The sequence below is a fragment of the Protopterus annectens genome, chromosome 3.part1, assembly GCF_019279795.1.
Source record: "Protopterus annectens isolate FY-2018-M chromosome 3.part1, PAN1.0, whole genome shotgun sequence".
Classification (NCBI taxonomy): Eukaryota; Metazoa; Chordata; order Ceratodontiformes; family Protopteridae; genus Protopterus; species Protopterus annectens.
In genome coordinates this window covers 1,033,280,473-1,033,294,238 of record NC_056732.1, presented here as the reverse complement: position 1 = coordinate 1,033,294,238, position 13,766 = coordinate 1,033,280,473, and positions in this window count along the sequence as shown.

The window sequence follows — 13,766 nt, the reverse complement described above, 5'->3', positions numbered from 1 at the left end:
AAAGAGACTGTCACAAGATCACATACAAGAGTGACCAACATGCAACTCATGTAGACTTCCTCCTACCAAGGAAAGGGAGCTGGAGTAGAATCAGCAATTGCAAAGTCATCCACAGTGAAACAGTCAGCCCACAGCATAAACCATTGGTTGTCACAATCAACTGAAAGTAATGGTCAGAGAAGGCTCTAAAGTCAACAGAGACAAGGCTGAAGACCTGGAAGTTGGCTGGAGAGAAACCACTACAGTTCAACGAATTACTCAGGTCTCTAGCACTCCAAGAAGAGGAGGAAATAGGTGGAGTTGAAGAAGAATGGCAGCACCTCAAAACAGCATGTGTGATGAGTATAGAACAGATATGCAGCAGCACCAGGTATGGAAATAAGGTACATAAGGAAAGCTGGTGGTGGAATGTAGAAGTCCAGGAAGTCATCAAAAGAAAGGAGGAGTGCAGGAAAAAATGAAACATAGAAAAGACAGTCCAGGCTAGGAAGGAATACTGGTTGGCTAACAAAGAAGCTAAGAAAGGAGCTGCAATAGCAAAGAGCAGGGCAGCAGAGGCACTTGGCTATTTTCTAGAAAGTGACTCAGTAGATGCCACAAAGAAACTATATCAGGTTGCAAGAGAAAGACAGAAAGATAAAGAAGATGGTCCCCTTCATAAATGCTGCCAGCAACAATCTGCTCATCAGTCCACAGGATACCAAAGGCAGATAGAAACAGTACTTCCAGCAGCTTCTGAATGAAGAAAACCCCACAGAAGCTGTACTGCCCCAAGCACAGCCTATAAAGAGAGAAGAACAGGACCCCAGCCTACAAAAAGTAAGAATAGCACTAAAAATGAAGTCAGGCAAAATAGCAGACTCAGATGAGGTCACAAAAGATATGATAAAGATGCTGAGTCAGACAGGGGACAAAATGCTCCTGAGGGTACTATAGCAGTGTGGAGAGAAAGATGTATCCCAGATGACTGGAAAATAAGCATACTCATACCAATGAACAAGAACAAATGGGATATCCACAACTGTGGGCAGTACAGCGGTGTCAAACTCCTGTCACACTGCATGAAAGTTCTAGAGAGGGTGAGTAATACATGGATATGCAGAATAGTAGAAAGTAAGATGGGAGATGAGCAGTTTGGATTCAGATCAGGATGTGGCAAAACTGACCCAATGCTTGCAGTGAGGCAAATAGTTGAGAAGAAGCTAGAGATGAAGAATGTCCCACTCAGCATTCTTAGACTTGGAGAAATCTTATGACAAGGTTCCAAGAGAGCTGATTTGGGCAGTTCTGCGGTGGTTTGAAGCCCCAGAAACATTGGTAGAATTAGTGCAGGCTATATACAGGGACCCAATGATTCAATTATGAACAGTGTTTGGTCTCACAGAAGGGATACCAGTCAGAGTGGGTGTGCAGCAGGGCTCAGCTCTGAGCCCACTGATGTTCATACTGGTGATGGACTACATTAGCAAACAGGTGAGGGGATAGATCAACAAAGTTGCTGTATGCAGATGATGTGGCATTACAGACAGACTTTGAGCAAGAACTTCAGCAAAGGACAGGTGAATGGAATGCAAAACTGAAGGCACATGGGATGATACTAAGTACAGATAAGACAGTGGTAATGGTAGCAAATTGGGGAAATCAGAAGAAACTGAGAACTCAGATAGAAGAAAAGATAGTGGAACAGGATAACAGCTTCAAATATCTGGGAGGGGTGGTTGAGAAGGGAAGTCTGAATGAAGAGGTAAAATCTGGAATCAGAGGGGCTGCAGCCAACTAGCAGAGAGTGTCAGGTGTAGTGTATGACAGAACAATGCTAAAGAAGCTGAAATGTTGTCTTTCAGCTTTTCCCAGTTAGGGGTCGCCACAGCGGAACTCCGATCCGCTAATGATTGGCAGTAGATTTTTACGTGCCAAGTTGCCGGCCCTGAAGCACAACCTTCAACAAAGGTACGCCCATTCACGCATGTCTCCACACAGAAGACGCTCTAGCTGAGAATTGAACAGGACAACGTCTTACTGTGAGGCGACAACGCTACCGCAGCACCACCACAAGGTCTACAAAACAGTGGTGTAACCAATACTATTATATGGCACAGAAACCTGGGCAGTAAAGGCAGAGCAGATAAGAAAGCTAAAGGTGATGGAAATGAAGTGCCTGAGAAGGGTGGTAAGATGCTCACTGCAGGACAGATGAAGAAATGAGGACATAAGAGCAGAAACTAAAGTAGTCCAATTGCAGAAAAGATCAAAGAGAACAGATTATGGTGGTTCATGTACATGTGCAAAAAAGTTGAAGACAATCTGGTAAAGAAGATTTGGGACATACAGGAAGAAGGTAAGGGGAAATGAGGGCATCCAGCAAAGAGGTCAATGGATTGTGTGAGAGAAAATCTGCGACAGTCAGGCTTGAGTGTCGAAGAAGCCAGGAGTGTGGCACTGAATTGAGACAGATGGCAACAGTTAACACAATACCCCAAACCCGTGTAGAAAATGGGAGGAAAGGGGTTATTGATTTTATTTATTTACTGACATTTGATAATCAGCAAAGTCTGACTGGGTAGAAGCCCATTTTCAGTGGACCCCCAGGGAGAAAAGCTCCAAATTATTACAAAACATTTTAAGAACAATAATTTTACAATCTCCAAAAATAAAACAAAAACGTCTGCAGTTTAAATAATTATAACAAATTAGCCATAATAAAAAAAAAATGGTTAAAAATTTATACAAGCTATATGACAATCATTTAATATTTAGAGAAACTTTATACACTTTGTAGAGACACTAAAGGTAAGTTAGTGTAATACAAATAGGAATTACAATGTGAAGTGAGGGGAAAAACAAGCTTATGGTATAGTTTGAGAGAAAGTCAGAGAAGAGAATTAGATAGCAATAAAGAAGCAAGTGAAGACGGGAGAGTAAGGAGGTAAGAGGAATGGAAAGGTGCTGTTCACCTTTAGAGATATAGGTTATCCTGGTTTTGAACAAGAACATAGACAGATTTTAGCTAGGAAGTCTTTCAGAGTAGTTTTAAAAGATGGGAGGGTGGGTATAGACCTGATGGATACAGGTAAGGAGTTCCAGGCCTTAGCAACCTTGTACAAGCATAGACAGTGCCCAGCAGATTGGCTAGGTTTATAGACAGACAGGAGTTTTTGGTCAATGGATTGTAATGACTGACTGGGAACATAGTTGTGTTGAATGTTTTTTAGTGCTGGACAGGCAGATGGACGCTGGATAATTTTTTAGGTGGTAAGAATTTGTGTATATGTTCATTGATGCGGCAGTTTTAACCCATTTAGGCTTTTGAATGCTCCTGAAAGAAGTATGTGCTGCAAATTTAGTAACATTGTTATAGCATTATTCAAATTAAATTTTTGTGAAGCCTGGAGGTTAGTAAGGATGGGAGTGCCATAAAGAAGAGTGGGGAGGAGATAAGTAGTAGCAAGTACAGTTTTAGTTGCACCTGTGAGAAAGTTTTTGGCTCAGTAAAGCATCCCTAGTTTTTGATGAGTTTTTATTATGCAATTTTCTATATACAGGTTAAATAGAAGACTATCATCCACTATCACCCCTAATAGTTTGCTATGAGAAGTGACTTTATTGGTTGTATTATCAAAAGAGAGGACTTTAAACTTATTTTTTTTTCATGAGAAAGAGATTTAGAAAAAAAAATAGTAGTTTGTTTTTTGGGGGATTGAGCATGAGTTGTGAGTTTGAAGCTATGCTTCAGTGGCTGCTAAAGCTTCCTGGGTAATTTTTTGGAGGTGTACCACATTGTCAGATATGCAAATTAGAGTGGAATCATCAGTGTATTATATTAGGGTCACCTGTTTTGTGGAAGTATGGAGAGTGTTGGTGAAAATGTTAAAGAGGAGAGGACCAAGGATAGAGTTTATAATGATGATGATGGTGGTTTAAAGTGGTCTTTGGTGTCTAGTGATTCCCCTCTCCCCCGATCCCCATAGTGATGTCGGTGACATTATGTCACTTAAATATAGAGTAGTTCCTTGTATCTAGTGGTTCCCCCCCCACCCCTGATTCCCATACCACAGACATGTTTGCTAGCTGAACATAGCCAAAACCACGTTCACTACCATCACATGGATTTTTTGAATCACTCAATTTGTAAGTGCGTTTCTGGAGGCGGTCCCAGGGAAGAGACAGCAAATGGCTGATTAGCATATCCCTCTCCCCTGGGCTATCTCATTAGCATTCAGCATGGCCATGGAGCCAGCCCTACATGGTGCTGCACATTTTCCTGCTGGAGCACTGTGTTAGGGCTGTTCATGTACCCAACAGGTTACCATGGTGTGTACACGAAGCTGCACATGTCGAGGTACCTCCATAAATCCTCCCCACTCCCAAATCTTCACTCTCCCATGCTCAACTTGTACCTTAAAAGCTAAGTATTCTTTGACCCTTGTCGTACTTCTATACACTGTTTTAAATTCCCTGTATAGTAATGATGCTAATAAATAATTAATGGCCGTTAACTTTCTGAATAGGTAACTTGTGTTCCCCTATTATAACATCCAGTAATCAAACTGATTCTTACTACTCATTTGAATATTCCTTTTTCAATGTGTTCTTTATCCTTTTGATGAGGAGGCTGGAATAGTATAGGTTGGTGAGAATAAGAGGGCTTGCTTGGTCCAGCTATTATTGCTGGCAAAAAAAGCCATAACCAGTAGGTGATGCATGTCCTTGCCCCCATTTATGACAATAATGTCTGAAGCATATCAAAAAGATGTAGTTTAGCCAAGAATAGTGGGTATGTAAATTTAGGAAACAAATTGCTCCCAGGTTACTATAAGTTGAATAAAAGTGGGAGGCATGGCTGAACTGAAGGCTAATGTTGTGAGTGATTGGCACTTATCAGGATTGTTTTTATATAGTTATTGCTATTTATGAGAATTATGATATAATGACATGAAATGAAAATATACATATTGTACTAGGTATTTATGTTTTTATGCATCTGTATTGCGAGGGTACTCCCAAACAGGGGTGCAGGTCTTTTAGTATTTACCTACGAATGCTGGACTTTGCTCGTACAAGCTTTTCCCTTGTGGACTAATAGAAGCACAAGTGACTATATACTGAGCAACCTATACAGCCAGGGCTGGTTGTTGCTATTGTACCTTGTTTACAATTTTATTTTTGTAGTTTGCATTTTTCTCTTCCATTTCTGGTATATTTTGTGGATATACAGAGTATTAAAAATAGTTTATTTTAATTGTTTTAATCAATGATAAGAAAATACTGTTAATAAAAGTAGTTTGTATTTTATTATTGTTGTTTTTGCTGATGTTTACACCGTACATAATATATTGTGTTTATATGTTTTTAAAATGATGACAGTATAAATGTTTAAGCCTGTTGGAGGTGATTTTCCCATTGATTCTAGTTTTGGTGTACTATAATAGCTTTTACTTTCCATATGAAGCAGTAAAGCATAAGTAATTAAGCTCTTTATGGATTTGTGAATCTTGTAATAATATCATCTGAGTAGTTACCATAATCTTTTCTGTGAGCTATCTAAAGAAAGTGAAAAGTAAGTGGACCTTGTTTCTACGTTACAAAACCAAACTATTTGGTCAAGTATGTACTTTTTTTCCCTAATCATTAATAGTGTTTATACAAAAAAATGCACTGCATTTCTAGTAACTGGTGAGTTTATTATAACAGGAAGTAACTGAGAGAGGTTTTATCTTGTCCTGCTAGTGTACTTCATTGAATGCAGTTCCCAGAATTTAAAAATATATTTATTTGCACTATCAAGTTTATGTATTTAAAAGCACTGCACCTTTCCTTGTAGAATGCCCTCAGGTTGAAAAGTGAAGTAGTGAGGTAGATGTGCAGTTATGTGCAGCCAATAGTTATGTTATTTACTTTTAGATAACAGCATGCAGGTGCCTACCAGGGGATTAAGAGTCTTACCTTCCAAACTTCATGAATGTATGAAGTTTTGAAAATCTTCTGTGAGAGCCATGGCCTCAAGCTAAACGCCGAAAAGTGTATAGTCATCCCCTTTGGCAAAAACAAAGTGCCCACAAATTACCACATAGGTGGTAATCCATTAAGTACGGAAGAAGTAATTAGGGACCTGGGGACCCAAGTTGATAGCAATCTCTCATTTGAAAACCACGCGGCCAAAGTGGTTAGAAAAACATTTTATATAGCCCACCTAATCATGAAGGGATTCACATCTAGATCAGGGGAGGACATCGTGCCTCTTTACTCATCCCTCATCAGGCCCATAATTGAGTACAATGCCCCTTTTGGGATGTACCTTACCAGACAGCTGCAGCAACTGGAAAGACCCCAAAAGTACCTCACCAAGAGGATCAAAGGGCTCAAACAGATGCCATATGCTGCCCGGTTAAAGAAACTCCAGCTCTACTCAGTGGCGTACCGCCTGCTCAGAGGCGATCTGTGCCTGACGTATAAAGCCATGTCCAACCCGGAATTAATGGACATGCTGCACCTCAGAAAATCCAAATCCCATCGAGCTACGCTACCGAGAGACTTGAACCTCAGTACTGAAATAAATAGGACATGCTGGAGGGACAGATTCATAACCCAGAGGCTCCCTTCACTCTGGAATAAAATCCCAGTCCAGGTTAGGCAGAGTCCCTCATTGACTCTCTTCAAGAGGAATCTTGATGAGTAGATGGGAGATCGTAGGTTTACCCCGGGTATCACTTCTGTGTCACTGTTAGACAGAGGCACAGTATACTAACCTCAAAAAAGGGCATAGCAAAATTCATTTAAAATGGGTGGCGAAAGCCAAACACACTCTGGCTAGGCTTATAAATGCCCTAGGGCAGATAGCCTAGTATGAACCTATGAACCTATGAGGCTTTTTTCTTATTAACTTCTCAGTGATAATTGCTGGCTTCTTCTTAGGATGGGAGTGAAAAGGCAATATTTTTCACAACTGTTACCTTTGATCACTGTTAATGCAGTTTCTTAACTTTAACTTTAACTGAAACCTTACATCGCTAGTGCAGGCTTGTGTGTGTGTGTGTGTGTGTGTGTGTGTGTGTGTGTGTGTGTGTGTGTGTGCTTGAGAGAGCTATCTCTCAACTTTCAAGATTTTTGCCTCATACTGTTGATCTTTTTCTCAGAAAATTAGTTGGTTTAAGGTAAATCGTGGAGAACTGAAGTCACTAGATAATGGCAAACATTTGAGTTTCAGACTTCATATCCTTAAGAAAATATATACTAAAGCAAAACCTGGTATTTTATAAACTTTCTAAGTTTATAAGAGCAGTATTTTAAAGTTGTCCTTATTTTAGGGCATTTGTTCCCCCCAATATTTTTGGTTTTGTCCAGATTTCTTGCTCTAAGAGGTTGAGAGGTATAGTGTGTGTGTGTGTGTGTGTGTGTGTGTGTGTGTGTGTGTGTGTGTGTGTGTGTGTGTGTGTGATAGTTGAGGAATCCATCAATTTCAGGCAAAGGCAATGCTGTTTTGTTGAGGTAATCAACAAACTCCAGCTATCCATAACAATGAGTATGCTAAAACAGCAATCAGAGAATGAATGGCATGCTTGTTTCCATGGTTACAATAAGTGAAAAGCAGCCATGAGGATGAGGTTTTGTGCATAGAAGTGTAAAGCTTGATAATTATATTTGTTTTAATATTATATGGATAGCATACACACATATAGATATATAGATATATTTACATATAGGGTTATATAATGATTGGTCATCATGTTACTTGGTTGCAAAATAAAACAGCAACCAAAATATGTTGACCAATTATTACATCGCTAATACAACACGTTGACAAAGAGTACATTTAAAAGTAAACAGATTTCCTTTTCCAATGCATTACTCAAAACCAACCCACATTCAGTTCAAATTTGTCTGAATAGTAGCAGTGTAATGGTATTTTTTCTTTTTGTTTTTTCTTTTTTTGAATTTATATGCAGGTTAGAGTTAGGGGCAAGGTTAGTGATAGCATGCATTATTACGGTGGGCAGGGGAAAATACTGCACTTCCGCCTGTCAACCAAGGCAACTGATGACCAATCAGCACCCAAATGTATGGGTCTTATTAAAGAAGGATTGTAAGAAATTATCATTATGACATGACATATGGCTGCTGATTATTCATTTTACAATATTGCTCCTTTGCTGACCAGATTAGTTCTACTAGGCTAGTGGCCTCTTATCAGGGAAGACCCGAGGTGGCATTCATACTACTAGGGGAAATTTGGCAAGGGCATGGAGGAACATCCCTTACTCTTTGGAGCTGATAGATGGTGCTGAATGGCTCCTACAACAGCAAGGAAGAGGCCCGAGGGAATCAGCAATATGGAGGAGAACAGAAAAGCTATGGAGAGATTGGAGGTGGAAAATTAGTATTTGGAGAAAAAAATGTTCAATATAGGGCATCAGAATATAAACAAAGATTCCTCTGTGGTGGATGATACAGATAAACAGATTTTATCTGTCTCAGTGGAGAATGAAGTAAGCAAGTCTGTTGAAGAGGTGCAAAATAACAGAACTGGTGTCAAGAAGGCTTACAGATAGTTTTCTGTTAAAAATAATTAAGCTAGATGATCCAGATGGCAGTTTTGTTGTTTCATGGGGTGAGATGGCACACAACTTTTTCAGATGTCCTGAGGATGGTAATATGGATGAGGAAACAGGTTATGTGGCAGCTGAGAATGCAGCAACTAAAACTTTTGCAGCAGTGACAGAAAGTAAAACAGAAAAGCAGCAACAATCTGAGATGATATCTGTTTTTGTGGCAGCAGATAATGCAGTAACAAACATATTCAACATTGACAGCAGGCAAAAAAGGACAGCAGCAACAAACTGTAAGTAAAATTATTTTTAAAAAGAAGAGAAGACCATCTGTGAGAATAAGAACAAAAAATGACACCATAATAGACAGATATTATGTATGGAACAATTTGTTAACTGTTCTGTGTTTTAAAGCTAAGGAAATTCAGTCTATTATGTATATTGGGACAGAGACTTTTTCTGACTTAACATCTGAAACTGAGAGACTGATTACGGAATTTCTAGAACTGTGTAACAAAAAGGACACATATCCATGGAAAAATTATTTGTTTTCTGGTAGTAATTTCAATGTTAAAGTAAGTTACTTTGCAGTTTGGAACTTATGACCTGGAAGAGGAGGATGTTAAAAATACATGCAGGATTTGTGTAAAATTGTTGATAACATTGCAAAAGTTATAGATGAGAAAACATTATTGGATGGGGAGATACAGGCTGGAAGCTGTTCTGAAATATGAAAAAAAAAAACATGGTGAAACACCTGCCAAGTGTTATTTTTGTGTCTGGTCATAGAGGGACATTACGATATGCTTGCCAGCCTAAATCATGTTTCTTTTTTGGAGGATTTTTTCATTTAATTAATGATTGTGACAAGGTACAATATAACCAGTGTGGGGAGAAAGGACATACAGCAAGAAGGTGAGTGCCTGAATGCAGGTTGTGTAAAAAAGGGACACTTTTGGATGGTTTGCCAAGAGCAAACAGCAAATAATGAAAAAGAAGGGGGAAAGAAAAGAAAACAAACATGAGAATGGACAGCAAGACATTGGGAGAAAGGCTGAACTTGGTGAAGATGAAATTGTAGAAGAAGAAATGCAGGAACAGAGGTCAGGAGAATGGATTGACACATATTTTTTTGAAGTTCTAGCTAGTGAAAAATCTGATTCTGAAGATTAAGGATTATTTATACATAAACCTAGGAAAAATATTTAATTTGGGAAAGAATAAAAATAAGAGAATGAAAATTTAAAATGTTTTCCCCTAAACCTAAAAAGTAGGAAAAGCAACCAAAGTTGTTCTGGAGTGGCTGTGTTGTGCACAAAAACAGTGAAAATACTAGATGCAATATTGGTAAGGACGAGAAGGTTAACAGTTGTGGATGTGAGGTGGAGAGAACATGTTTACAGAATTATAACATTATATGCATATACACCTAGCAAGGAAAGAGAACCTGTTTCATCAAATATTAGGCTATGTGGTTATTAACATGAACATTATAATTGTTTTGGTCTTTAATTGTAATTTAAGGGGAAGATATAAAAAGAAATGGAAAGATGTAAAAAATACAGGAAGTGATAAAATGTAGTAAATTAGCTGTTTGGAATAAAAATCAGTGGACTTATAGAAAGAGCACATGGATCTGAAACTGATTATTTTTCTATTATCAGAAGGCTTGCTGGTACCAGTTCTGACGGGTTTTTCATACTATTTAGCAATATGGATGGAGGTGATGGAACAAAGGGAGTATATCTGAATAGGAAAGGGAATTAAAAGAATAAATGAGAAATTATGGGATAAAATTGGAGAGTGGGAAGTATTGCAGTTAAGGAAGGATCATATAGCCATGAGGGACTTCTATAAAAACTACTTTGAATGGTAGATTAAATTAATTTTAAAGAAAGAGAATGATAATTTAATGATGAGAATGTTTAGATATACGTAAGAAAATTCTGGGGGTGATGACAATAAGAAAAAAATAAATTAAGCATTATCAAGAAAAAATGCTAACATGGAAAATAAAAATGCTGGTATAAACATAGAAGGATGTGGTATAACAATGTGATAAAACAATGTTATTATGTAAATCCATTGAAAAATGTAGCAAAAGAAGTGATTAAATCGATTAAAGTAAGGAAAAAGTGGTGTACCAGGATAGTAGAATGTCAGGATTTCCAAGTGAGACTGGTAATAAATAAATTACCAGTAAAGGGGAATATGCCATATAAAAATAAATCTGAAAGTGTATGTTTGTTTTGTGGGGAGGGAAAGACAGCAGAGTATGTTTTTTGAAATGGAAAAGAGTGGAGAAACTCTGGAAAAAGTTGTGTGAAGATGTTATTATATTATTTTTGAGAATATTAAAAGCATAAACACCATGGATATGAAAATGAATAAGAAGAAAGAATATGTGAGAAGGCAGATAAACATTTATTTTATGTAATATGTCTTATTTGGAATGAAAGACTGAATGAAATTTTGTTTAATGGAATATGGATTTTGGTAGATATATTGTGAAAAAATCAGATTATGGTTGTGGAAAAGGAGAGGGGGTCAGTTATGGAAGAAGAGCAGTGAGGATGCTATGAGAAAAATGATAAACAGTAAAAAAAATAGAAATGTGTATATATGTGCCTGTAAACATGTACATTTTATAAATACATAAATAATCTTTTTATGTTGTATAAAATAAAGGACCCCTTCTCTTTTTGATCAGTGCCATGGGATCTTTTATATCTACCTGAGCTACCACCCACTAAACCAGATGGAACCTCAGTTTAACATCTCACCTAAGGGATAACATATTCAGGAATGCAGCACCTCCTTATGCTGAACTATATGATGTCAGCAATCCATCTACCTAAAGTGGGATTAGAACCGACAGCCTAAACACCAAAGGCGAGTGTGGTGCTTCTTGAGCCACTGATACTGTATGGCTGAACAATGCAGTTCTTGGTTTAGTTCATCAATTATGCTGTTAATCTTGTTGTTATATGTTTTGTGTGATGCAATAAAGGATCTTAAAAGAAAGTTGTATGTACAGCATGTATCTAGAGAGGTGAAGGCACACTTAGGTCCCTGCATACCTCTGGGGAGTCCATCAGTATTATTCCAGCATAACTCTCTGAACTGTTGGAGAATAGATGCTATTTTTTCCTTTAGGAAGGGTAGGAATTTGGTTTCCTATTTCAATCATTATAAACATGGGTCTGGTTACAAAAAAGATTATTTGCAAACTACACTTTTGGGGGATCCATTCGTAGGTTGTTTTCCTTGTGGTCATTGCATATACTGTCCAAGGGTCATGAAGACCAAGTGCTTTAGTATAAAAACACTAACCAGGTTTATAACATTTCTTTTTTTGCCAATTGCCAAACAGATTGGGTGATTTACTTGGTCACCTGTAATTGTTCAGCCTTCTACATTGGGCAAACATCACGTCCGATCAAATTCAGGATTTCTGAGCACTTCCATGATATAAAACACCAAAAAATTACTAATGTCCTTTATAAACACACTATAGTACTTAAAAATACTTTCTTTAATTTTATAATTATTGATAGAATTTTGGGTATTAGATCCAATAAAACAGGTTGGCATGAAATGTTGAATAAAAAAAAGAAAAAATTGATTATTAAGCTGGGGGGGGGGGTTGCTCCTGGACTTAATGAGCACCTTTAATCAGTCACATGATCATGTGTTTTTTATTGACTATATAAGGAGTTGGTTCATTTCTGTTTCATACACTGATGAAGGCTAAGTGATTTACTAAGCCAAAACTGGTCTGTTTTTCTCCTTATTACTATGTGTTTCTAGTATTAATATTAAACATTGGTAATTGCCACAGTTTACTGGTCTAATTTTTTGCTTTGGATTACGTTTGTTTTGAGACCTTGCAGCTGCTGTACATGCACAGATTCTGTTCATACTAACATTTTTATATATAAACATGGCTATATATTATATGGAAAATATGAAAAACAAAAAATGTGAAGTTGACAGGGGATAGGATATTGATGGTAAGAGTATGGGTGCTGCGGAAAAGAGTATGTGATGAGTTGCGAAATAATAAAAATAAAAAAGGATGAAGATGATGGTTGAATTAAAAAGGTGGTTGTGGAGAAAAGATTCGGGGATAGAAAGATGTTGAAGTTTGTGAAACTGATGATGAAAAATATTGTAAATACTGTCAATGTTTGTAAATATTGTAGAAATGTAAATAGGACTGAAGGAGTTGGATATATTAAGATGTGTGTGTGTGTGTGTGTGTGTGTGTGTGTGTGTGTGTGTGTGTGTGTGTGTGTGTGTGTGTGTGTGTGTGTATGTGTGTGTGTGTGTACATATATATAAAGCAACCTCCTTTCTTTTTGAGATCTTTTGCATCTACCTGTACTATCACCTACTCAAGAATATGGGGCCTTGATTTAACATCTTATCTGAAGGATGACACACTCAGGACTGCAGCAACCCCCTTATGTTGTGTTACAGTGTCAGTACTGGATAATTAATCCAACTACTCATAGACATGAAACCTGATAACATGATTTTCCCCATCCTTATGTAGTACTTTCACCACTGAGATGAATAAGAATGTTTGCTTCTTTTAAGCCAAATGCTTCAGGGTAAAGTGTTTTCCATTTATGGTATGCTAATTGTGTGTAATAACTCTGGGTTTAGTCTAAAAACCTGAATACTGAAATATTTCATTCCAAGCTGTAATTTATTTACTTCACATAATAATCTTACAAAGTTTGTAGATATCCTTATAAACACACATTTGTTTCCACAGGATCTTTCTGACTGAGTCCTCTGTTTGTGACTTCTGCTTTCTTACTGAATAATTCTCACAAGCCATCTACTGATTATTATATATATTTCATGATGGAGACTATCTGCGGCTGAAAGGAGTGCATACTTTTGACAAGAGTAGTAGGAAAAACTGTCATTGGTATTGCTACCCAGGCATTTTCCATATGTCAGACTCAGTGACTGTCATCAGAGCATACAGATCAACAGGTCTGGGCGATTCCTTAAAGAATGTTGAAAGGACTAACCGCTCTTGTAAGGATTACTCAAACTGAGTATAAGAGTGCTTATTACTCTGATAAACCATCAAAAGCTTGAGATGTTTGCTGGTAATATACATTAAGGAATGTATATAGTTTATGATGGCTATCATGAACAGCATGAAAGCAATGCTAATTTAATTAGATAACATTTCACTAATCT